Source organism: Phalacrocorax aristotelis, chromosome 8, assembly GCF_949628215.1.
Source record: "Phalacrocorax aristotelis chromosome 8, bGulAri2.1, whole genome shotgun sequence".
In the NCBI taxonomy this organism is placed as follows: Eukaryota; Metazoa; Chordata; class Aves; order Suliformes; family Phalacrocoracidae; genus Phalacrocorax; species Phalacrocorax aristotelis.
The window spans coordinates 6,482,904-6,510,403 of record NC_134283.1 but is presented as its reverse complement, the minus strand read 5'-3'; the positions used below and the strand labels follow the sequence as shown (position 1 = coordinate 6,510,403).

At 40.5% G+C, this 27,500-nt stretch overlaps 1 long non-coding RNA gene across 1 annotated transcript in view; it reads right to left on the bottom strand.

Annotated features, from left to right (window-relative positions):
* The window catches only part of LOC142060939 (uncharacterized), a 223,327-nt gene that overhangs the window by 177,220 nt on the left and 18,607 nt on the right, over positions 1–27,500 (bottom strand). The window contains exon 2 of the long non-coding RNA XR_012661984.1: positions 22,480–22,665. This is a non-coding gene — a long non-coding RNA (uncharacterized LOC142060939). The remainder of the gene's footprint in view (positions 1–22,479; positions 22,666–27,500) is intronic.

The window sequence follows — 27,500 nt, the reverse complement described above, 5'->3', positions numbered from 1 at the left end:
TGCAAACCTTTTCCTTTTTTTTTTTTTTTTTTTTAATATCTCAAGGCCACATACTTGAAAATTGGTCAACAAATTTGATTTAGTAATATGTTCCCATTTAACAAATATGCAGCCAGGTTTCATGACCAGCTGTTCTGTATCATTGTATGAATGGAGGGATGGGAAACCGTTTAAAACGTATGAATGGTTTTAGGTTTTGTTTTCACCCACATCCCCTTTACAAGAGTGTTACAGCTTGTGTTAATTTTCTGGCCTCTTGACCTACATGTTTGGGCTGTGCAAAATATTATATTATGAGACAAAAAGAGCGCTCCCCAGTTCAGAAGAATACTGCAGGACATTCTTAACCTTAACTCTGCTAGCTGCCTCCTGACTTTGTACACTTGAGTTAAGGACATACCTGTGTACTTTGGTTAAAATGTGACTCTACCCTTCAAGTCCTTCAAGTTAAAAGCTGCATACGAAATAACACTAATTACACTGACTTTGAACTGTGGCTACGACTATGTCAGTCTGTCCCTCCCTTTATTACACGACTGGCTAAGGAGTCAAAGAAATCCTAGAAGCAGCAAATCACCTCCAAAAGTATATGAGCAATTGCAGAGTCAGATTATCTGGATGTAGGTCAGAAGTTATTGTCTATTTTTATTATCTTTAATTCATTTTAATTTGTTTAGACAGTTCAAAATGCAAGAAAAGATAAAGAAGGAAATCTTATCACCCAAAGAGCAGACATACCATTTGGATGTTCCTTTCAACCCTAGAAGAGAGGTTTGTGAAAAGGCAAAGATGGATTTGGGATAAACCAGTTTCCACACTGATGGTGGGAAAGCATATCCTCCTTCAGTCTCATGAAGCTCCCTGGCAGAGGTGAAGGGATGGATGGGAAGGAACAAACTCGGCACTCTAAATAAAGCAGAAATGATCCAGAGATACTTGCAAGCCAGGAAGCAAGAGCGACATCAAGATCGATGTCATGGAAAATGCAGAAAGACATCCCTAAGTGCCATACAACCAAGGGGGAGAGGGTGCAAAATCTCCATGATTCAACTCAAATGCTTCTAATTCTGCTAAATCTTTCTGAGTAGCTCTTTTGCCAAAATAAATACACTTTGTGATACCAAACATAGTACCTATTTGCCAAGTGGCAACCGAAGGAACATGGTGGAACTTAGACTCTTAATTTCAGTGATAAGACACAGGTTTATTTTCTCAGGATAACAAATTCCTTGTCGACTTCCATTCCTGAATACTACCGGCTACAACGATGCCTCAGTGAGCCCACGGGAGGGGTGAGCAGGAGCAACACCCTGCTGTGCTCTCCGTGTGCTCACCCTTCCACCATCCCCGCCACAGCGAGTCCTGGCTGAGCCCATCCCGCTGCCGTTGGCCTCTCATTAGAAAGAAACGCGCACGCCCGGGTGGGATGAGAAGTGGGTTGAACTCCTGGTTTGGCCAAGGAGAAGACCAGGTCTGTGGCATGCAGCACACCCAGTCTGTAATCTAGATGCAGCTGCTGGTATCACTGTAATGAAGAAATGTGAGTTTTGCCATTCAGGGAATCTCTAGCAGGAGAGTTACATACACTTTTTGCTTCTTCAGGCGCAGCAGAAAGCGACTGCCGTACAGAAGGCTATGGGAGTTGTTCAGTTTTCAAGCCCCACTCTCCCACAAGACAGACAGTAAACTTGCAACTATGTAATCTTTTTTTTTTTTTGTTAATGATTATGTATATAATTTTGATTGTAGAGCTGTGTAGGCTGTGCAGATTTAATAACTCTGATATTAACAAAGTCAGGGAAAGGACAAGGTTCTTCCCCTTACAGTGCAGTGCAAGTTACTGAAGCAGAAGTAAAACTGCAGAAATGGGAACCAAAAATAGTTGAAGCATTTTGTTAAAGAAGTATAAGGACATAATATGAATTTATCAAATGCTCCCTTTATGTTTGGCCAAGGTAAAAAACACTCCTTTTAATCTTCAGTATTTGTAAACAGAATGTTGGATATCTTTTTTCTATGAGAAATAAGGAAAGACTTTTCCTTCCTTGAAAAATCAGAAATCCACCAGTTATACACTGCAGGAATGAGCCACAACAATAGAATTTCATACAACAACACTTCATTTCCTAGGAAGACATTACTTACAGCAAAGTGTATTGGGGAAACAATGCCCATAGACAAGTGCCTTCAGCCATGTGCCTTGAGGATTTCGAAGTGCAATAGACAAGCAAATCAGACCTTCTTCCTTCCTGCCCTTTCCCCACATAAGAAAAAAATATTGCTGAAGACAACTTATCTAAGAAGTGAAAAATATGTAGGCTATTGGAGTGGCAGCGCCCACAGAAACCATCCAGGGTTTTTCACTTTCACACTAGTGAGAAATAAGCCAGGGGTTCAGTGCCAAAGAACTAGTTGTGCAATGGACAGGCTACGCACCCTAATTATGTTGTCTACAGCATGCTGGAAAAGCTGAAAGTGGGGAAGATGGGTGCTCCTCCGCCCCTTTTCCACCACTCAGTCGTCCCTGTGAAATCAGCAGCATCTGCTCATTTCCAGATTGTCGTCAGAAGACAAGTAACGTTGACAATGGCTGCCCTTCGGCTCGCCAGCACCTACTCGCAAGCTGAATTCCTCAGGGGCTTGGGGACCGTTTACAAGAAGTGCCTGAGACTACCAGAAATTTGGGAGCATGTCTCTTTTAAAAAAAATCAGGGAATATTTAAAGCACCCCCATCATCCCACCCTTGGGAAAATGAGTTATTAAAAATGCTGGAATGCAATCTGTGTCAAAGGAGACATTACATCAGTCGCTTGTCCGCCTGCTTTTTGTTGTTGTTCGAGTTCTCAGTAAAGCAAAAGAATTAAATACATAACCTGGTGTCCTTGTCCTCAAACCATCACTGTTATATATAGGATATTGCTGAGTATTTTATGGTTACTGCTGTTTCCTCAACAGAAACTACCCGATACAGATGTTCGAGCATCGGTCTGTAAAACACAGTGTCTATTAGAGCAGTTAAGTCACACAACTCAGCTCTTTCCAGCTTCCCAGTTCGTTACATATATCATACTGTATCTTATTGGTTGAATCATCACTTTCCAACTGATCTTGGATTTTCACAATGCACAGCTTCTAATGCACATGCTGACCTGTTCAGGGTCTGCCTCTCATCTTTCTTCGCACAAGTAGTTACAGCTTAGTATTTTTGTATCCAATTATGAAGAAAGATGAGAATGAAATGGGAAATAAAAAAGTGTCAGGTAGAATTACAGAACAAAATGGTATTGTATGCTTGCTTGATGCTAATTGGTTTTCTTAACTGTTTAAAAGCTGTGGCATAGCATAAAATAACCCAGCGGGAGTGGCCTGGCAGCCATTTTAGACACGTTTCTGGTCAATTTAATTCACTTAGTGGCAGCTCTAATACATTTTGGCTGCTGAGGATCTCAACAGACACACATATGATGACCTTTAAGGCACACAAAAAAAGGGGGGATAAAAAAGGAAGCAAATGCTTTTATTAAAGAAAATGTGAGATGTTTTGGATCAGGTGAGGTTTCCTTTAATTTTGGCTTGCAAAAGTGGCAATATTTCACTGTTTAAGTAAATGAGCTAAAAGTTCAGCACTTCTGAGCTCCACCATTACAAATAATTTATACTTCTTTTCATGTGCCTCTGCTTATTGTTATTGATAGAACTTTTAAAGTCAGCTCAGCTGAGACTGCAGACAGGTCACTGCCGATGCGCAAGTGGAAATGAGAACAGCCAAGTGACAGCACACCGAAGTAATATCCTACAGCTGAGTAATTCCTCAGTACACGTGTCTGGGTATGATTCTGAGAATACCTAAAGACTCATTGAGAGTGATCAAGAACTGTTAAAATCTCTGTGCACCAAAAATGACAATACTAAGGTCATTCTACCGTTGGTAGGGGGGAGGCGGGGGTGAGAGCGGCAGTGTTGTCTGCTGTGCCTCTACCCTGTCTGTCCAAAAGACAAGGTGTGCTTTACAGCTCTAGTATCCTAAATCTGAGTAGATACATCATTTCCATATGCTAGGAATACTGGACATCTAAACATGTGTTTGAAATGGTACTCCCTCCACAAGCATTGGCACAATACACACATATGTATACAAACGTGGGTGGAGGATGCTCACTTCTCAAAACGTGGAACGTGGATGGCAGAGGCATGGCAAAAAGGAATTAACTTATGCCCGTTGGCTTTCAATGAAAACGGAGCTTAGAGAGCAGCCTCTGCTGTTTTTGTATTTCTCTCTATCAGTACTAAAAAGTGACGGAAGGTAAGTAGGCAGGGGAAGAAAGAGAAAAAACTTCTAAGTGACCTTAGACACATAACCAGATTTTCAGTTTGGGTTTCAGGAGCAAGGTGGGTAATAGTCTTAACACCAGCATTTTCTCTGGAGAATGATGTTATGAAATAGTAGGCATAAAACCAATAATAACTATCACCTTCTTTGGAACTTTGTGAAACTCATTCTAATGTGAAAGCATTCTGATTTTCAATTTGAAAGCCAAGTGCTGTAGAAAAGCGAGGTACAGTTAAAATCGAGCACTTTGGGCTTAATCCTGTACATTGGCTGTATATCTATTTTTACATTTTTCTAAGAAAAATGGTCCTTAGAAGATGATGAATAGCATGACTTACCAGAAAATATATGACGGGTTCTAAAAATGGTACATTTTTAAATTGGCATAGATATTTATACTTGCTCTGATCCTCTGAGATGTATATTGAAATTTGTAATATAAACAGCAAAGGGCATTCCAAGACAAGCAAATTAAAATTAATTCTGCATCATTCTCTCCTGTCCTGTTATTATAAGTTCTCGGGAGGCCTACAAAAATTTGTATGTGAGCTAAAACTGTATGTGAGTCTAGTAAAAGTTACTTTAAAAAACCCTAATCTTTTATTAGATCACAATGTAACTGATGTTTAAAGTAAGAAGTTAGGGCTGGTATTACAATATATAAACAGAGTCTGTGATAGACTATCACTAGTATGCTATGCCTTTTTAACATTTTACATTGTGTTTTTCTAGATAAATTAAAATGTATACATCACCATCAATTCACGATGAAAGAACTTAATTTTTTTTAGAAAGTAATATCATCCCCATCTCTAAGAAACAGCTATTTATCACCATCTGATAAACCCACTGTCCTTTCACAGTCTCTTGGCAGTAGCTTTTACTCTTTCCTCTTGGGTCGCTCTTCACAGGTAATAACACAGGCCTGGATAGGACCTCCCCAGCCTTTGAATCATTAGTGGTGCCAGACCCCCCCTTAACATCTGTCTACCCTGTTCTGGAAAGCCTCTGATGAAGTCTGCATCATTACTCAATTCCCCTTGCGGTTAGAAAGTTTTCCTCCCAGTCACCCTAATGCATCTTGGCTGAAAATTAAATTGGTTTCTTTTGAATTCCCTCAAGTGGAGAGAGAACAATAAGCACCAGCCTTTGAGTAACTTTCTCATATTGGAAAGACTATCACGATGATTTCTCTGTTGGTTTATCAGTTCCCACAACTTTTCTTCATAGGTCATGTTCTGTAAATCTCAGATTTTCCTGTCACACTCCACTCAATTTAATATGCCTTCTTGATATGTAAAATATGGTGCCCAATGCAGTTCTTCAGCTGTGCACTCTCTCCTGGAATTTTCTTTCTCCTGATTTTTCACAAGGACATTATTTGAGACAAAAACAAAACCTGAAATCAGGATAATTCAGCAACATCTTCCCCCTTTCCCCAGGCCAATTATTCTGTCAGAGAAAGAAATCAGATGGATTTGGAACAAATCTCTTCACTCTTATGCTATCTTTTACAACCTTCTTATCATCTGAATAGTTAGAAATAATTTTTATTTAAGATTTCTTCCAGTGTATTTCCAGGAATAGCTATTGGGCTGACCGATTTATGAATTTCTGATCCCTTCTTTTTCTCCTTTTAAAAAGGTAGGTACAACATTTACACTTCTCCCATGCTTTGGGGCTTCCCCCACCCTCTGAAATTCTCAGAATAACATTTAGCATTTGCTGAATAGAAATCCACGCTGCTATTTTATTTCTAATAGATTGATGGACTAGAGCCTTCCTAGAGAATTAAACAGCTACAAAATCAGTTTGAATATCCAGAAGCAGCCAAACTTCCAACTCCAAGCAAATCTATAGGTGAAGTTTCCCATTATAGGTAAGGCAGTGCCCTGCATACTTGGTCATATATGTCTCTGCTTCCTGGCTCTGCACATCCAAGTAAAGCATGAGCAAATTCATCGAGTTAAATTGTCAGAAAAGTACATATGGGAGGGAAAAAGAGTTCTCTACGATACCAGAGCGTGCACCTTCAAGGGATTGGAGAGGGCAGTGATACTGAGGGATGGAGAAGCAGAGCCACTCCTTCCAGCAGCTGCTGGTTATTAGGTTGGTTTTCCTATAAAGTGATATCTCACCAAAGAAGCGCAAGGAACACGCCACCATATCCTCGCTTATCAGCAACAAAAAGGAAGAATTCCAAGCCAAGGAATACCAGCAGAGTCCAGATCTCAGAAAGCTTTGACTTTTGGGTTTTAGGCTCATTACTGCAGCAATCCAAGATGCTTTCTTCTATCCAACAGGTCTCTTCCACCAGTTTCCCAGCCAGGCTCTTCCTAGGATGCACAGCATATCATCCATACTATCATTCAGTTATTGCAAATTTATATCACTTATAAATAACTTGATAAACACTCAAAACCTAGAATGTATCACAACTCTTCAGAGTCCTCAAAGTTTTAAGCACACTGATCCAGGCAACAATTTACAAGCCATGGCCCACTCCTGATGGGAAGTGCATAGACCACAAGAAAAAAATAATGCAAATGCCATTTTCCGAGTTGCAATGGAATTACCCTTCTCCACACTCCTCCCACAGTGCCACCGACCGGCAGCCCCCCTCGGGCACCATGGGAAGGACACTAGGAACACACCTCAGTCAACACAGCCCTCCCTCCTTCGGTGGCCCAGGGAATAGGAGAGAGTGCTGAGAAGCAGAGCCAGGGATCTAGTCCCAGCCTTGCCACCACTTCCCTGCTGTGTTTCTAGCAGTGGGTTAGAAACGTCACCGCAGTTACTGCTGTGCTTATGGTTACGCATGCGAGTAAAGTGGTTGCAGGATAGGTTTCACGTTTGTGCTTAGCTGAAGAGAAACTTTAATAGTGGAAGGCAGGCAACTTGAAACTTTTAGCAAGAATTAAATGCTCCTAATAACGAACAGAAAGAAATTGCTGTCTCTGTGTGCTGCCCCATCTGAATATTTTTAACATACCATGGGAAAAAGAAGGCTTTATGGAGAGCTGATTCATGTGTTATGTCACTTGTGCACTAAATACTATGTTATCTTCTGAAATTATAGAAAGGAGGAGGATATTTTTAGTAATTGTTGGCTACTCAAGCCTCTGAAAGAAAGTATGTTTCTCTGGGTACAACTAATTCTGTTTGTGGTTTCAGAGACCACTGCCAATATTTCAATAATATATACATTACGAACTGCTACAGCTGGCAAGGTGTATCTGTGTTGTCTATTCCAGGGAAGGATTTTGCTGCCTATTCAAAATGAATAGATTTAAAAGTGGAATCCAGCATGGAAAATGAAGGAAGGTCAGGGGAAGGGTAATATTTATGGAAGATTGAACGTTTTAGTGTGCTACTGGCTTCAGGGTCTGCACTCCCTAAAAATACCAGGTTTTGTGCACTGGAGTGCTGAGCAGACAGAGTATAACTAAAGCATTTGTTTGAACCTTCAGAAACAGACAGTTGCTTCGCATTCAAAAGAGAAAAGAAAGAGAACTTTTACAATTTATGCCATTCTAGAGCAGAAACACTTTACCCAAACAAGCAACCCAAAAAGGGCTTTTCAATCAACAAGAGCAAAGCTCTCTGCAATATACCTTGGTTTTGGCAGCTCGTATAGCAGATGCAGCACCTCACCCCCTCTCCCCACTTCACGCAGAAAGCTGCAACTTTGTGTGTTGGGGAACTGGATGGAACAAGTGGATGGAGGGTTGTCAGATGGATCTGAAGGTTTGAGAGAGATGTGGGGGAGGGTACTTGATACCATTCAAGAATTGCCAGCCATAATTAAGATGCAAATAAACAATGAGAGTTAACGCTCCACGGCTGAATTAATTTTTTGGAGATACGTGAGAGCTAGTGAGCTGAAGGATGTGGGAGAACTATTCAGTGTGAACAGCTGCCTAGCTCAAATGTATAAATCCAACAAGACTATAAAAAATCCTTATCCTCACGTGACTGACCATTCATTGATCTAATGCTTGTGGTCTGAGCATATCCCACCTGTAAACACCATTAGCTTTCCATGTCAGTAGTCAAATGTGTATGGTCAAAGACTGAATGGGCATGAATGCTATAAAATAGAACTTCTTTCCTACACCTACAGAGCCATATTGATGAAAATATAAAGTGCTGTAAATAAAGAAATATGAAAAACTGTCTTCACTGGCAACCAGGAGAAAATAATTTTCAGAGCTTCCAATTTTCCTTCTTTAAGCATTAAACTCAGGGGGTGGGAGGGTCTGGGGGAAGAGGCACAACAAAGACAAAACAGTAACTTTAAAAATACCCTTGTAGAACGCAGCAAGGAAACCCACGCATTGGGTAGCAACGAGAATGAACTGAAGCACTTTGCTTCTTCACAGCACAGTGCTTTGGGTCCTTCATGCAAAACACATGAGCACTGATGCACTACTTCCCTGCTCTTCCATGCCCTTCAGAAGGCTGAGGCCTCCCACAGGAAGATTTTCATCATAACAACAACATAAAAAAATAAAAACTATTTACATATTTGCTCAATGGCTCTTCCAAAGAGTTCCTATTAATATCAGTTAATTACACATGGAATATACTCTGTATTTCCTAATGCCAACTAAGAATTGATTTTTGCCTTGGTTCATTCAATGACTAAACTTGTATTTGCTTTAGTTGAACATATTGGACCTCTGACTCCTCAGACTTATTTTCATGTGCCTGGGAGCAAAATTCCAGTTATATATCTATATTCACTCTGCAGCTACTCCTTCCATATCAGGCATAACTTTGTTCATGTCAACAAACCTCCCTGAGCAAGAAATGAGCACTGCTCCGAGGTTCAAGGATACACTAGCAGGTCCTGCTCCCTGCTGTTTCTATGCACATTTTGTTTTCCTTCAGTATGTAAAGTGACTTACAGGAAGCTTCCAGTAGTGGAAAGTTGAAACTCATCTGAAAAGCATCTGTGCTTTAAGAAACAGGCACCTTCTTACTGGATCTTAAATAATATATCACATAATGCAATTATTCTATGTCTCCTGGTCATCACATGGTCGGGGGAAATCACAGTCAGTTTTTTAATACTGGGAATGTAAGGGACCTATGGAATTGCAGACTACAGAGATTTGTATTCTTCTCTCTACATAACCTCTCATCAGAACATGCAATTTTTAAAAATTATGATGCATTCTCCATTTCACATAAAGACACAAAAAAATAAATCGCAATTAATGCACTTTGGGATGGTTTCTTACTGAAAACCTACCAGACAATTACATGGTATGCTGTTTTAATTAGGAACTCTCTCTCTCAACAGGTCCTGTCTGAAATGTGTGACGCTCCTTCGTACTCCATGGCTGAAGTTGAGTTGTATTACAGTCACATCTCCAGTCAAAGAACATTGCCATTTTTTCCCAGATCAGACACCTGTTATCAATTTGAATGGTATCTGATTGAATATTTGTGCAGGAAGGACAAGAATCAAATATTCATGAGTACTAAACAATAGACTGTATAAACACAGTTCATGAACCTGAATCCTTTACAACCTAGCTTATCTTCAATACATTTATAAGGGCAATCACATCTTTTAAACAACTGACAGATTTATGGCACGAAAAAGGGGGGATAAAAGAGGAAACAAATGTTTTTGTTAAAGAAAATGTGAGATGTTTTGGATTAGGTGGAGTTTCTTTTCTTTTGCTTATAAAAGTGGTAGTATTTAACTGTTTAACTAAATTTAACTAGACATCTCATGTGACAGCCGTTCCCTGAGACTCCCAGCTCAGATTCTGCTGAACCAGGCCATTTGGGTAATTCAAATGAACATGGAAATATATGCAACTTTTGGATCCCTACCCAGGAGTCTTGTGTGAGTTTTGGACTCCTACCTGTTCTTGGCAATTTAATGGAAAAAAACATTTTGAGGTTCTCCTGTCATTAGGTCTTCTCCATTGCAGGAACCTGTGTTCTTTCCCTGGCAGCCTCTTCTCTTTTAGGTTTCCAGTACAATTCAATTAAGCTCTGCACGCTCTGCAGTGCTGATCTGGTTGAACGCACGCCAGCAGAAATCCTGCACCTTGTTGTTTCATCTGGGCTTCGTAATACAAATGTGGCTGATGTCAGAAGGGGAAAAGCCTGACCCACAGTTTCAGGGAAAATGTAATCCTGGTATCATGGTGGAACAATACAAAAGAGACCCGTAAATAATGTATTGTGTTAAAATCCTTCCTCCCTCCAAACAGGGCTGTTAATGTTGCTGTCATGTTTAATACATGTTCATGTATACTCTTTTTATTTTCTTACGACAATGGTTTAAATTTCAATACAAATGTTTAAAGCATGTGCCATGCTGAAATTACAGTATCCATATTTAAAGTCCCAAGATTACAGCTTCTAGTGGTGAGTGCTTGAAGTACGGTGAAATACAATTTGATTTAAAATCAATCCTCTGATTGACTTTAAGAGGCACCTAGTGCTGTTTATTTGTTTTTATGGAAAATAATGCAGGCAATTAATTTCTTTCATACCTTAAGTGTCTGAGTTATGAACGTCTATAATGTAACATGGCATGCTTGATGAATAACATCTGAGGTGATTTAGTTTAGAGCAAGTGATTGGCAGTTCACAATTTTGATAAAAACTTGCTGTGTGATATGCAACAGGCAACTCAGCTGTACAGCCGATTCAGTGAAAACAAACTCAGAGGGAAAAAAATTTCTATCATGTTACACTTTATGCCGGGGAGTCAGAGAGAAGGAGGAGGCCGTAATTCTTTTCTCGATCTAGTAGCTGCTGCTTTAAGAAAAGAAATGACAAGGTTATGGGTTCTCCCTCTGCCATGCATCTCCTTCATAAATTTGAGCATTAAATTATAAATAAAACATACGAGGACTCAGCTCAATGAGAAATATGTCTGGACTTTGGCACTGTATAGGTCTGCACAAATCCATACAAGCTGCTTAACATTGATTTTCTTTGGCGTCTTTTGCAGCCCTGTGCGGGCTTCACAATGCAGAAGGCAGACATGCATTTTATTGTATCAGGCCCTTTGCCATTAATTACAGACGTGCCTTTCCTTAATGACTGGGCACAACTGGCCCGCTGATCCCCTGGCTGGATCACTGGAGGATGTAATCAACAGCACAGACCAGGACTGTCGACCATTTGCTATTCCCGGCCTGCCTGTTCTCCCCATCCTCTTTGCCAACAAGAGGTTGACGCCAGTACCCCAACTGGCTGAGTTCTCCTTGCCCACCCCTCTTTCTATACCAGTTTCTCCAAAGGAAAAATAACATACATCTCCACTCGCCTTCAAGCAGAGGTCAGAGGGGAAAGCAAGATGAAAGATTCATCTTTCATACACCTAGGAGTGAAAAACTCCATGGCAAAGCCAATATTATCCTCTTGCTCAACATGGAGAGCTAACCAAACCTCCTGAGTCTGCAAAACTGAGTGGAAAAATTGAAAAAAACCAAATTTTGCCTGTGGTATTTTCACATCTTCACTCTGGCCCTGGCTAGAAAAGTAAACGGTCTTGGTGGTTAGTGCACGGGGCCAGGAGTGAGGAGCCCTGGGCTCTATTCATACTTCTGCTACTAACTCACTGCAGCAAACTGTTTGGACAAAATTCTTGAAAAGCATTCACTAATTTTGGGAGCCAGATTTTTTGCGTAAACAAGTAGAGACATGTAGGCGCAGAGCACCTACCGCTTTTCATAAAGCCAGGGGGAGATTCTGGCACGCACCGCACCACTGTCAACCATCCAGACCATGATCTGGACCTTCATTTAGGAAGACACAAAGCACTCTTCCATATGAGTCAGAAAGCTGAGAGCTCCTCCTGTGCCCAACCGAGATTCTTCCAGAGATGCAGGACTCAGCTTTTAATCATGACTCCTAAAATTACGGGACACATGAGCTTGAGCACTCCCTGTTTCTCCCACCTGCTAAGTGGGCATTATATATGTGTCATAAGAGTCCTTTGCCCTCCTATTACGATGTGTCAGAAAACCTGGCAGTTCCTCAGGATGAGAGCTGCTTCAGAATAGCAAAAAATTACTGTAACATTTTGATGAACCTTAGAAGAAGGTTTGGTTCAGGTCTGCACATCTTGCAATAGGCCAATATTTGTTGGAGGATAATTTTAAATTTTCCAGATTAGTTTATCCTGAGTAATGCCCCCCTGTGTATAACGTATTTGTTGAACTGTTTTTCTTAATAAACTTTCATATCAATCGCATCCTGCTGGGTAGATTTTGCCACATTAGCAAGAGCTACTGAAACATGTATCCGATTAGGAAAAACCATGTTCGTGTTAATTTCATGTCTTTTTTTATTTTTTTACTTAACTTAGACATATTTCCTCACAGATCTATCAATAATAGCCAATCCCCATGATTGGTTCATCCAAATAATGACCGTTGAGCATGTAAAACAAATTGGGCAAGACCCTGCCCTAAGAGCAGGAGGTAGGGCTCTCATCAAAATCAATTCTCTCTCAGAAATAAAAGGTCACTGATAATTATGCGCATGTATCTAAGACTTAAATTTGCCTCGTTGAGTGATATTACCTCTTCACTTGCAATAACATAAAGTACACAGCAAAAAGACAGAGCTGACTGAGACATCTTTGCTGTTGTTCTACCAGCTGAATGCTGTGTTCCTGCCCAGAATTCACTTTCTGCTGAATTGCCTGCATTTGGCATTTCAAAACCTGATGCATTTTCTTTCCCCAGGGCAGACATATATGGCATGTTTTTCCCCTCAACTGACTTTAAAATTCTTGTGCTCCTAGAGAGTTCTCCCCCAGATTTATTCAAATCATGCAGGAATTTAGTTGTTAATCAAAGAAAAACATGGGTGTTTCAATATTAAGGTTTAGATTTGAAGTCCTGAATTTCTTACTGAAGTGCAGAGAAAGATTTCATGTTCAGGGGATCTGCCTGGTCTGTTAAGGTGCTAACAGATCCTGAATTGTCATGTTGCTGATCTCGATTGGAAAGCCCTCCTCGCTAGGGGACAAAGGTATTTCACCTCTGCTACTGCTTTCCACCCTCTGAGCAAATAATTAAGAAAAAAAAAAGCCAAATAGATGTTATTGCTCTATGTGCAGAACACAATCAATAATATTGTTACAATTTACTATTTGAGAGAAATATGTTTAGAGAAAAAAAGAAATGAGAAAATCAAATCAACCGTGTCTTAAAACGCATGGTGAACATGTCCCCGGCTTTATGTCCTTTATGGAAATTGTGCTTATACAACAGATAACTCAGCAATGCAGTCAATAACTGGCAAACTTGATACTTCCAAAGGCACTAAGGGGGAATGTCAACCAACGCTGATGAGCGGCTTTGAACCCTTGGCCTTTCAGATGCAAGCTGACAAGTTAACAGGCTTTTCTTCCTCTGTAAGAGAGTTTTCATAGCCCGTATTCCTACGAATAAAATGCAATCCAAAAGTGCTGGGCACATGCCATGTTTCTTAAAAGGGTAACATTACCAACCCCTCTTGATACACTGCGAGAGGCCGATGTATGATTGTACTCAGTGTGGGTTTTCCAGTGAAAAAAGGGAACAACAAAAAAAAATCCACAAAATCTCTTATACATGGGAAACTACATCCATTTGGCAGGGAAGGAAAATGGAGTCTACTTGAGTTAATTTCTCCTCATTTATTTATATTTAGCTCTGCAGTAATGGCCCAGCGGCTCCCATTCCATAAAAACGGCTCAGCATTACCTCTTGAAATTAAAACGCTGCTGGATAACAACTCAAAGTGCTTTTTACGTGTGGCTCTGAGGAGGAAAATCCCTTCATTTATTAAACAGCAAGCAGAAGCGAACCAAAAAGGATTCTGTTAGGCTACACCGTCAATGAGATTAAAGGAAATCTACTGGTTAGTCAGGTGTGTTAATCAGGGGAAAGCTACATATTTACTCCTTCGGCCTGACAAACCCTATCAGAATGTCACCACAGTGAAACACACCCACAGAAATAGGGATCTTAGGGTCAGCAGACACATAAAGACCATGTCAACCACGTCTGTGGTACCTGGCTATGCTCATCGTCAGCCTACATGCAGGATCATCCATCTGTAAATCAGAACAATCACCATAAAGCCCCTGCAGAAACACCACTTTGTATTTTGGCTTCCAGACTTCTTTTTATACTTTTAACTACTTTGAGAAACAGCCTTTATTCACTGCTTGAAAAGGAGAAACATGACCTAAAAAGCATCTAGCTAAGCTTAAGAAAAGGGACAATGCTCTTAACCCTCTCAGGCACAGATTCTGCAGTTCTGATTTCTCTCTTTTTCTTAGGTTATCCTACATTTCCACAGGTACAAATTATATTTGTGGTTAGAAATTATCCCACCCACTTTTTATCCCCCTATCCCACAAACATCTATTTGAATTTTAAATCTAATTCTAAGGTTTTGGTGATTTTTTGTTGTTGTTCATGAGTGTGATATTTCCATCATGTTCTAAAAACCGTAAGTATTTTCAATTTTTGCAAGTAACAAAAAAACACGTAGGCTATGTAATTTTGAGAAATGGACTTCAGCAAACTTGGTATGAGATCCCACAGAATGTGTTCTTTAGCAACTCTGTTGTTTGTCTTGAGATATCTGGTAAGGTCTTTTGGGAAAACATACCACATATCTCTTTAAGGTCCAACCAAAATATCATCTATCCTGCCCTCAGTACAACAGACTTACTGAGATAAACAGTTCAGGGAAAAAAAAATCTTCCACTGTAAATCATACTAACCAAACACTGCTGGGCCAAATTCTCTACCCTCCACTCCAGTGAGATGCTGTTTGTTCAATAGGGAGTCTGATTATTTGACAAAATTTAGGAGGTTAAAATTAAGACAACGTAACTGTGGTCCTCTAAGAAATTATTCTGTTCTTATTTTCTTGCCTCTCTTTTTCTTGGCACCAAGGGACTTTGGGTCAGAGCTAAACAGCTTATGAACTCATTTCCTAAAATTTCTGGTCTCCCAAAAGCTTGCTTTCCTTGGATTATTTTTAATTCAGTCAATTTGTAACACATATTCAGCCTGTATCCTCCACAATATTTTATGATAAATCCCATTCAATTTCACATGTACGGTTGCAAGCTTTATTGCTTAACAAACATTTCATCTACTCTCCCATAATTTATATCTGAATGGGTTTATTATAGACATAGCATTTCATTCATTGTGCAGTTAATTCTGTAACATGCTGCCTGTTTTCTGTATGGCTGCTCTACCATTATGTGCTTTCAGTACAATTGAATTTTTCCTTGGGAGCTTTATAAAATGGTTTATGAATATGTAATACAAATGGTATTAACAAGGCAAATGTACTTTTTATTCCTTTCGTGAGCATTTTCAGTCAATGACTAGTAAGAGAACAAGCATTGTACCACATGTCTCCCTCAATTCCTATTCACTAGGGCTGCCCATGCAGTATTATTTTTAAAAGGCTCATCACTTCAAAAACAAAGGTGTTTTAAAATCTTAGTTGATGTTGCAGTCAGCTCCATGGAAGAGAACCCAAGAACGCTTTGCAACACTACTTCTCTCTTTGTAAAGACATTTCACCTGCTGTTCAGGTAAAAAGACCTTTGGTGGATATTATTTTGAAATGGCGTCACCTTTTACCACATTCATTTTAGGCAGTCTATTGCCTTGATTACTATTATACATAATAGTTTAATGTTTTGTGTTAACACCTAGAAACACCGGTCCTGTTGCATTATGTGCCCATATGCCTACAAAACAAAGAGGCAGTCCTTGCCCTAGAGCTGTGATTGACCATACACCTCTAGTGAGACAAGAAGTGGATGTGATCAAATAATGGGGGGAAGAACAGGGCTAGAGAGGGTTTCAATATACATGACATATTCCGTGTGTTCACCAACTGCTGGAGGGACTATGTCATGCAAGAGGCAGGTATAGATGAATTTTTGAGGCAGCTCCTGGGATGACTGTCAATACATTCATATACTGGAAAAATGAGAAGCAATGTGTTTCTTTACCTAAATTAGTTTGCTTCCATTTGATATGATGCAATTTGCACACTCAGAAATGAAGGTAGGCCCTTGGCCTCCAAGAATGCAGAAAGTTTCCGTAAAAAGGGAGGTAGAAGCTTATTTTGCATCACAGCCTCAAAGTTCAGCCCAATGCCCTTGCTAAACCTCACAGGGGGATTTGCTAATGCACTTTACCTGCTAATGCACTTTCTAAATCTTCAGATCTGTCTCTGATTTGAGAATATAACTCCTATGAAAAACTCCATCCTTCCATTCACCATCTTGTCCAGCACACTTTCTAGAACAAAACTGTGTCTGTTGCACCGACTGATGACTAATGGCTTACCATATGTTCTTACTTACAGTGCAGGGGATTAATTCCTTAGTGACATGATGGGAAGGCCAGAGCCTTCAGAAGGAGATAATGTGGTACTGACAGAAAAAGGAGGAAATGGAAAAAGTCCAAATATATTCCTGTTCAACTGTACAGATTACAAGAAGGGACAGCACAAAAAAATTGCCACTGGAATTCAGACTCTTTTGAAGTCTGCCCACAGGCTCAGTAATGTTTATACTATCTATACTGGGAGGCATGCAATACTTAGCAGGGTTGGTTTCCTCCCAGTATGAGATACCGTAGGAGTACAGCAAGGTAGATTACAGAGTAGGGTTTGGCTAGGTTCTGCTCTCAGATCCCCTGACATACACATGGAAGAAAATCCCCTGGTGCCATTCTAGATCTCTGGAGTTATTCTGGGTTTGCAGGGAAACCATCATGAATGAAGAGCGAGTAAAAGTACAAGAAGGGACTCTCACATTTCTTACTTACGGCTTTAGAGGCATTCCCATTTTAGGAGATGAAAGAGCTCCACTTTTAAAGAAGGAATCAGCTTATCTGCCTTCATTCCTTGGGGTTCAGCAACGAAACACCCAAGCAGAGCATCTTGCAGTTTTCTAGGTTAGATTCATGGAAGGACTCAGAATTAGCAGCATGGATCACTGAGCCATACCCACTCCTTATTAAATTCCTCCAATGACAGTTTTACTGGTGTTTTACATTGGTGTTAACAAAGGACCTGAATAAGATGTAAGTAAGAGATGTTATATTTTAAATAAAAGTCCAGGTAATGTGCCACTGGGGACCTTAGGATCAAACGAGCTTTTATATTTTTATGTAGAATGTAATCACTTTTTTCATTATTGTGGTTGCTACATTATTGTTACTAAAGAGTTTATTGCCCTGTGGGGGATACTGCTCATTGGAATTACATGCTTGCAGACCAAAAGAGACAGTGTAGCTTCATCCCTTAATGCACAATACAGCCACAGGACAACAGAACATCAGTACATTGGGACCTGCGTGACATGCCAGGTACCCAGCATAATCCTGTTGGTACCACAGGAAGTCAGAGCTAGACGCCATGGAAACTGGAAAGTCATTGTTATATGGCTGTCTGGTTTGCAGACCTGTAGTACGTGCTGAGTTTCTAGCAGTCTTTTAGGGATACTGGCCAAAATTCAACATGTAAGGACAGGGCAAATTGATCAAAAAAGGCAAGATATTACAAGAAATGGAAAACTACCCAACAGGCCACTTATCCCTATTGAAACTTCAAAAAACCTTAGAACTTCTTCGTAGATGGTTATATAGCTATCATTTATTGTCAAGTTGATAGCTTTCTCAAGCTTGGCAGCATTATGCTTTCATGGGAATTATTTTTTAACAGCGTAGTTGATTTATTAGAAGACCCGCTCAAACCCCACTTTAGAAGGAAAGAATACCCTCTCCCCACTGATTTGTATTTCGGCAAGCACTACAGTGAACATTACAAAGAAAAAGGGTGCCAGCTCCTGGGACAATCCTACTGACTCCTTGCACATTAAATACCTCTTCTTCTATCTCAGCTCTATCCTGCACTCATGAGGACTGTCATTTAGGAGGGAGGTTCCTATCACTAGGTTTGAGTCCCTATGCTTCCCATAGTTTCCCAGGCTAATGATATAGTTAAATGCACCCATCCAAGAAAGTAAACATTATTATTACTGACGTTTCCTCCTTGGGACTCCTGTGATGCTAAGCATGGGTGGTGCTATTCTTTGGTGTTTTGCTTGTTTTCAAGGGGAAAGATAGCTATATGATATGTTAACACTGGAATGCAAACATCTAAAGACAAATCTAATAAGTGTGTCCATATCATTACCTGTTGCTTCACTGAGACAAGGAAGGAATCTCTTTGAGGAGGGTGAACAGGAATGTATTATCACAGCATCTTAAGAAATGCAAGTGATCCATATTGCCCAAAAAGGTTATAGAAGGTGACAGAATAAATAGCTCTCTCTCCATCTCCCAACACTAGAAACATCACCTGGCTTCATTTTCCATGACAAGCTGTCAAATACCAATCCTGAGTATAGGAGGAAATGACTTATCAGTTCCACATACACCAGCTGCTTCTGTTTCCATGTCATGGTGGTAGCAGTGGTTACAACCATACAAAATCCATAAATATTAGAACAACGTGGGAAAACCAGATATCCTGGAACATATATACTCATGTGGGTATTATCCATGGTATCTGCTATTATAATTTATCAAATCTGTCTTTCAAAAGTTGATATGAGAGCTCATGACAAGGAGAAATGACACCCAGGCTGGGATCACCCACACTACCATGAAGTATTTGTTGTCTATGACAGAGCAACAGGGCTTAAATTGCTATTTGACCTTTTAATCAAACACATCTGAGACCTGAAGACCTGACACAGTTGTCAGTGTAGGGATGAATGCTTGGGTGAGGGGACCTGAGCAGTACAGAGGTGCTTGTTCCTAACAGATGCATCACTGTAGCATCTCACTGAACACTAGGTTGAGCATCCTGCAGTCTTGCACCTCTTGAGAGGTGCCCATCCTTCTCCACTGTGAATCAGTAAGCACCTTTCCCTCCACTGCTTATTATTCAACACTCTTGCAGATATTCTGGACTAGAAAAGGGCTGCCTGGTGCCCTCAGAATGGCCACACCAGCATGAACCAAGGCATCTTTCAGTAAGTTGGAGTACCATCAGCAGTGATATAAAATCAGCTGTTGCTGTGCTTTAATCACATACCCCATTTTGCCTCTAAGTCAAAGCCAGGCTAGAAGCAAGCAGTTTCCTAACTCTCCAGAGTTAAGGAGATTTATGCTCACCCTTACTGCATGTGCACAAAATGAACTCAGCCTTTACACAGTCCCACAAGTGGGAGGCACTCCCCTGTCCTTGTACACCCATTCACACATCACACATCATGTAGCTCATAAACCATGTCACACATTAATGAGATCCAAATAATGCAGAATGTACAAAGTAGTAACATCTGTAGTTAGACTATTTAGCTTAAGTCACAAGGATTAACAGTCCCTATGGTTCTAGAAATACACTAATGACGTGCGAGGATCACAGAAGAATTGCTGCCATCTCGCACTGCCTGGCTGGCCAAGTGATTTTAATCTTCTTTTGGGATAGATACGGGATCTTACAGACCACTGGTCTGTTGCCATATTAAATGAAAGAATTCTACAGCCCCTGTATTACCTCTGTCCCTCCCACTATGTCCTTTTTGGGTAAGAGGCAGGAAAATCACATTTTAATGTGAAAAATTTAGCATTAAAAAGAAAAAGCAAAAAGCTATCATCTCAAGACCAAGGGCAGAGCTGTGGTTTTCATTTTAATAACTGTTCTACAACTCGTTTAACAAAACCCTATGAGTAGGAGATAACCTAACAAATCCATGCATATCTGCAAATGCAGTGTTGGAAATAGATTACAAAACTGTTTTCAACCTGCTTTTAATAAAAAAATAGAAAGCCCAAAATCCTGGATGAGCAGGTTTCAACAGGTTTTCTGTTTTTTCTGCGTATTCTAAAAGTTTATTAGAAATCTGGTTATTAAATAGCACCTTTTTAAACCCCTGCTATCATACTGTATTTCCAACGCATGTATATTCGTGTACTGAAATTTAATAGATATATTATTTTATTCCCATTTTTTTTAAGGAACAACCAGAAATGATAGGATTCTTTTCACTAACTTCTATAGGCTTCCATAGATCACCCAAGAGAGTGCCACAGAAGAACAGCGTTTCAATAATCCATACTTTGAGTAATAGTTTGAACATAAAAGATTACTGTGCTGAAGGCAGCCAGTGGACATATTTCATACTATCACGGTAACTTTCTTTCTTATCACTTTATTTCATGATATCATCTCCCTTGAAAAAATAAGACTGTATATTTCTGTCTCCTGGTGTTGAGATGAGCATAACGATTCTATCTGCTTTAATACATGGTAGTACTCTCCCATCAGTTTTCCGTGAAAATGTAGAAAATTCAAGGGAGGAATTTCAAGGAAACAAACCTATATACAATGTTTGTTCTGTGTATGTTTGGCTTTCTCCTTTTCTGCAGGCTTTTCATTACTGCCAGAGAGTGCTGGCCTAACCCTTTCTATAGAAAGAATAATCGTAAATCTGCATGAAGTTCATGATGATTAGTTTCTCTTGGAGTTGGGCCAAAGCATAAGCCTTTCTCCAATACAGACTTCACATGCAGGCTCAGTCAAGAATTCATTTATTAATCCTTTCGATCAAGCCTGGATTAAGCCATCCAGGGGCCCTAGTAACATCAAGTAACTCTGTGTCTTGAGATACGCCTCCCAGTTGAAAGACCTCCAAAACAGCAAGTAGAGTTTACCCCGAGCGTAGCCCATGCTGTATTTTTACTGAAGTCTGGAGTCCTAGGGCACCTGGAGCAGGATGACTCTGTAAGACATCACTCGTCCCTTTGTGAGCACTGACAGGCTCGGCTCCATTTTAGGCCAGGACACACCACACAAGCGTGCTACAGGCCAAAGGGTACGGGAGTAATTGAAAGGTAAAATGTGTTGGAAAGGATAGTGTAACCAAAGATGAGAAGATCAGGTCTAAGAAATCCAGTAGCCGACCTAAGAGTTTCTTTACTCCTACCCTTGTATTCTGAAAGTAGAGCCATGAAAAGATTTTTTAACAGCCACTCAATGCGCCAAAATCTACAGATTTACTTACCCATGCATACCATTATTTTTGTATCAAACTCAACTACTACTTTCTATAAGCTGTATTAAAACTCTGTCACTCCATTTCCTAAGAGTTCAGCTGAAAATCAGTTTCTTTGGCTTTTAGCCCCTAGAAGTTTCCTAGTTTAAATTCTTTGTCTTTCACTTTAAAATTCCGATTTAGAGGCTGATATTCTACTCCAGAAGCAAGATTAAGCTAAAAAACTAATTTCCACCTTCTTTTATCTATTTGGCTATTTCATTTCAAGAGAATTATCAAGATTTTCCTGTTGCAAAACTCCCACCTTGTCTGACTTGCCTGAAAGGTTAATGTCTCCTCTCAAACACAGATGAGTTCAAAACCATACCTCTCCCCCTTCCTACCACATCCCCCTCTCCGTCCAAGCAAGATTTGTTGCAAACATTTCACAGAGCTCTAACGTTGTGTGAACTCTTGCTGAATTATTGTTGTTCCAGGAGTGTCCTGGGGGAATTTTCAGAGCTGCTGTGAGACAGTGATATCCCTTGTGGAGGACTAATAGACTGTCACTGTTTCCACTGGGAACAATGAAGGTCAGACGTGCGAGCTAACCTATGTTAACACGTAACTTCCTCACTCTGCTCAGGAACTGTATCGAAAATAACACCATGCCTAGATACCCCTCCTTGCCATTTCATTGAGATCGCATCGGATCAGTCCTAATAACGCAGTCTTTTATGCTTCAGCCCAGTCCCTGGCAAATCAACTCACTAACCCACAGGGTCTGCTACTCCGGTCTCTGTCAGAAAGTGTCGAAGGACAGAAAGGGAGAAGCAGGGCAGGAGGAAAAGTCGCCTGCTCAAAGTGCATGCCCTGGCAGCTCAGCCCTGAGCCCCTCTCATACCCCCACTACTCACTGCTTGAGCACTTGCTTTCATAACCCCATCAACTAACCTGTGTTAGTTGATTTTAACTCCTTGTTTGCCAAGTCCTCTACAAACTGCCTTTTTTTTTTTTCCCACCAACTCACCCCCTCGTTTCATTTTTGGTGTTCATTTTGGGGTTTGGGTTTTTTTTTTTTACCTTGCAGTCACTTGGAGTTCTTCCAGAAGAAACAGACTGTGCATATTCACAACATGGCAAAGGCCGGTGGATGAATTCTGCACCCCTCCGTATTTCGAAACTGGGATTCTGTGGGTCCTGCAGAACAGCAGTAGATTCAGGGGAGACTCTCCCAGGAGTTGCTGCCATCCTTCCTCGTCTAATACTCTACAAAAGATAAAGGTTTGCTTGACAGCATGTGTACTTGCAGGTGCTATTCGATGTTTTATTTGAACACATCTGTAAGCATCTGTTGATCTTTCACTTCCCAATATGTTAATGGCCCAGCATTTTACTATATTCTGAAAAATTACAGGAGCAAATGTAAAGCTGGTGGGGAAAAGGAGGATTCAGAGGTTTTAACAGTAAAAACTGTAATTCATAAATATTATGACTACAAGGGAAAATACACCACAGCTTGATCACACAACAAGAATAGCAATTAGGAACAATTCTTGAATCTAGTTTAGGTATGCAGCATACATAGGTAAATACACTGAATGCTAATGGTTTTATAATAGTCTTATTAATTCACACACATAGTTAATGTTTAAGATAAACTCCCCATCTTTAGAGTAATTTATGCATTCCACTTTTATAGAATTCCAATTGAATGAATATGAACATAATCATTTTGCACAAATGTTCTCTAAGGAGTGTGCAGAGAGTCTGAGGCAATGCTGAGGCTCCCCACAGCTTTATTCATAATGGATCAGTCTATTCATTCCTTATTAATTTAATGGAGTACAACTGAGCAGTCTAGCAGCTTGAGCTTATGAGTGTTTCACAAATGGGGCTTTTTGCCTGTAATCGCTTAATCCTACTGGCTAGGCCTCATAAATTGAATAAAGGAGTGAACTAGGTTTTAATTAAGTCTAAGGAATGAGCTTGTCTGAAAGATACTTCAGCCTCTTAAGATCACAGTGGTGAAGTGTGTTTGTCCAGGAGCCTAGCAGGGGCAAGCATCCTAGGCTAGTTAAGTTAGCGACCAGTTGCTTTGATGTAAGGTATTTGTTAATACCTTTTTTCCCTTTAATTAAAAGTCCATTCTCCACTGTCAGTACCATCCAAGAGCACAAGTGAGAGAACTGCAGCAAACCTGACCAGTTCTGGAAAAGAACGTGGTTTGCATTCATTCTTTTTAACTCCATAAAGCAGCAGCACACAGAGGAAAGCACAGATTGACACTGACAAACAGGGAAGAAAACATTTGGCCCTAACGGTTTCGAATGGCTCTCCGTCAGGGCTCAGTGCCCTGGGTTAAATACGACTCAAGTACAAGTCATGAGGGAAAGTGCAAAACTGTGAGTCAGGCCCTCACCCCCTTCCAGGGGTCATATACATCTGGTCAGAGGTACCAAACGCGCACCCACCCGCGTGCATCACCCCATACGGCAACTCCTGATTCTGCATACCCAAGCACCAGCTCAGGAGGACTGATTTGGTACCGGTTTCGTACTAAATCTGAGCAGGGCACATGAATTAAAAATCTTCTTGTACATTCCTTAGAGGCCCAATCCTCTCAGCCTTTTCTAAGGAAAACAGAAAGAGAACGATTGCACCTCTTGCAAAATGTATTTGCAGCCACTTTCTTTTAAAATTCAGCAGCTGGAGAAGCGATTCTGTTCTAGGTTTACAAACTAACTTGGCTCTCACCCAGTCTAGGAAAGAGTGCTGTTCAAATCCCTTCCTCCCCACAGAAGTCTTGAGAGAACAAAAATTATCATCTTCTATACTTTCTCCAAACTACCCGTTGAGGATATATCCTGGGCAGAAAAGATTCATGGTGGTGTAAAAGCCTTTCTTATGAATGTATTCCATTTTCTACTCTGGTGGGCTGTCTAGAGCATATGCATTAGATAAAGCAGAGATCCTAGGCACTGAACTCGGGTGCCCTCCTCCCTCCTGGGACCAAGGCTGGAATGTCAACTGCATTGTGCACTGTCATAGAAACAACTGCTTGGGTAAATCATCTTCCAGGATGTAGGATTTTCTTTTTGTACACGTAGATAAGGAACAAGATTCTGGGGAATCCTAAACCAAGGGGTTTGTTTACTTGTTTGTTTTGCAGTATATTGAAGGGGGAAGATGCACTGTTTCTGCTCTGATTTTACAGCATACAGTATGATTTTACAAGTACCCAAACGTGCCCTGGCTATAGTTTTGATATACTAGTGCAACAGTACAGTGAAGTCTCAACAAAAATCAGACACCTTTGCTATAAATATAAACATGTAAGTAGAGATAGGTCCTGACCCCAGACAATCTAAAGCATCCGACCTAAGGGCAGTGTTTTAAAGAGATCTGGCATTCATTTGTCATCCTCCTTCCATCTCTGAAAATAAGAAGTGGGAAAATGTAAGGCTGGTGAAAGGAAGGCTAATTTGCCTGGCTTGCTTCTTGTGGGTTTTACTGAATTATCCTCCTGCCCTTTAGTCATGTTTTGGTATTAATTTAGCTGTAGGTTTAAGTTATGCCAAAGGCAGGAAGGATATGAATTTTAATTAGGCACCCATCTCTCAGTGAATTCTCTTAGGCTCCTTTGAAAATCCAGACCCTAGAGCTGTCATGTATGTGTGCGTGCTCGTTTCTGGGCATGTTGTATACATTTGTGCATACACAAATCTACATAAATAAATAAAGTGACATGATCAGATTTTCAAAGGCATTCAATCTTGAAAAGCACCCCCGTTGTGCTCAACAAGAGTTGGTGCATGCTGAGCTCTTCTGAAAAACCAGCCCAGATCTCTGACTCCAGGGAACGCTGAACTTTATACAGCCGAGGCCCGAGATGAACATACATTATTTCGGATCACAAACAAGTTTTAATTGCTTTAAAAGATCCGGATCTGGGGGTGGGCAAAAACAATGCATCTTTCTAAATGGTTGGCTTTTCGGTTTAAACGCACTTCTCCTGGGCGGGTGACAACGTTAGGCATCCTGCCAGCTTGAGTCTGGAGGGCTCCGCTGAACATCACAAAGGCTGTGACAGGCTGGAGGAGTGGAAGCATTCAGAAAGCCTGCTGCAGACTTTCTATTATGTTAAAATGGGGTGAAAAAGAAATAAAGTTAAACAAACACCAGAAGTGCATGCTAAAATGTAAATGCAAGCTGTATTTATTTAAAGGGCTGTTATGATTGCTTAATTACAGTTCTTTTAAAAAAAATAATCCCTGGCTTTTTTCCTCTGAACAGCTTGTTTTCTGCGCACAGCTAGAAAGGCAGGCAAGGTTCATCTCGGGGATGATGGACCTACAGTGGTCAGCATTTTCAAAACTGGTACCTATTCAGGATCTAGGGGTATTTTCAGTTTTTATTAAATTGTCTAAACCACTAAAAAAAAATTTTAATTATTCATACAAGTAACAAATAAGAGGACTCTAGTATATGAATATGAAGCAGTGAAGGCTCCTAGATGTACTTCTGAGAGCACTTCTCATGGCAGTCAGCCTCACTGGAGTCAGTCTCCCTGCGGTTTTGAAGGGCAGACTTCCTCTGAATAAACAGAACACAGAGTTGCAAACCCACAAAATCTGACAACAGCAGAGACTGAAATGATATCTGTCCCCCACTTGGGGGAAAAAAAAAAAAAGGCTGGACTCCACGAGCAAGAATTCAGTACGGAGCAAAGAACTGGTTCAGGCAAAAAAGCATCCATGAACTGTGGATGAAAGAACTGCACCCAAGAAGCTAAACAGCCACTGGAGTCTGACAGTCACGAGTGACTCACTAACGTGCTAAAATGGACGTTGGAACTTGCCTTGTGACTAACAAATCCCTCTACCCCCAAGCAAACACCCTCTGAAGCCAACACCTTCTTCAGCTCAATTCCTTGCCTACAGCCAGCATCCTTCCCTTGCTTCCCATGCTAAGAAGAGAGTCTTGGGTCGCCGCCACCCACAGCTCAGCAACTGCAGAGGATCAGCGTATAGAGAAAATATCATGGAGCTGCCGGAACATCCCAAGTGTGGGCGACTTCGTTCTGGAAGGGGTCACACGTACGCAAGTCAAAAGGATCCTTCTATATCCCTGTCTTCAGTGTGAGCAGTTTGTAGAGCAATACCTTGGAAATACTTTTTAAATAAGTGGAAAACTGCAGGTACAGTGTCGACTGTCTACTGAATAAATGCATAAAGCCCTCTAAATCAAAAGCTGCTCAATCAAAGTACTGCTGATCTATTTTTAAAAATGGACCATTTTCTCACATTTTAAACTAATGGCACTTAAAAGAGATAACTTATAATAGAGTGCAACATTTTCCAAACTACTGCAATTTTTAAGGTGTTGTTAACACAGATCTATTGACTGATTTACACTAATTACTTAAAAAAGATGCTCGAGGGCAAATCACGCACTCTCAGTCAATTTACAAAGGAGGTCACTCAGTAATTGACAAGGTGTGCACCTCCTTTTGAACAGCTGTCGCACTGAAAAGAAAATAAATACTGAACTCACAGAAAATACATGGAAAATGCGGTTAAGCTAACACAGAACTCTCATCATACTGTTAATTGTTAATGCACAATTCCTCTGTTTTTCATCATCCTGCAAAGGAAAAATGCACAACCGGTATAAATATTAATCTGCATAAGAATTAGTCCGAATGTGCTAACTTCTGTATTTCCTCGAAAGGCATTTTTCTCCTTTCTGTGAACAGTTAGCACTGAGGACAAGACAGGCAGCAGGGCAGAGACCTTCACAGGAGCACCACACACCTAAGGAAGGCACACAGCATCATCCCCTAGTGTTTTGTGAATCACGGGAGACTTCCTGTAGTATACACAAGCAATTCAGTGCCACAACAAATCTTTGCTAGTATCGGACGTGACATGCAGCAAGCTGGGATTGCTCGTTTGAAAGGAGATGGAACAATTAACGGACCATGGTGACAGAGTCAGGATCGAATCCAGATGTTCACAAATGCATTTGAATAAAATCTACATTTCCAGGGAAAAAAAAAAACAAAACCCAGGTAACTATTTATACGTCTGTCGCATGCCCAT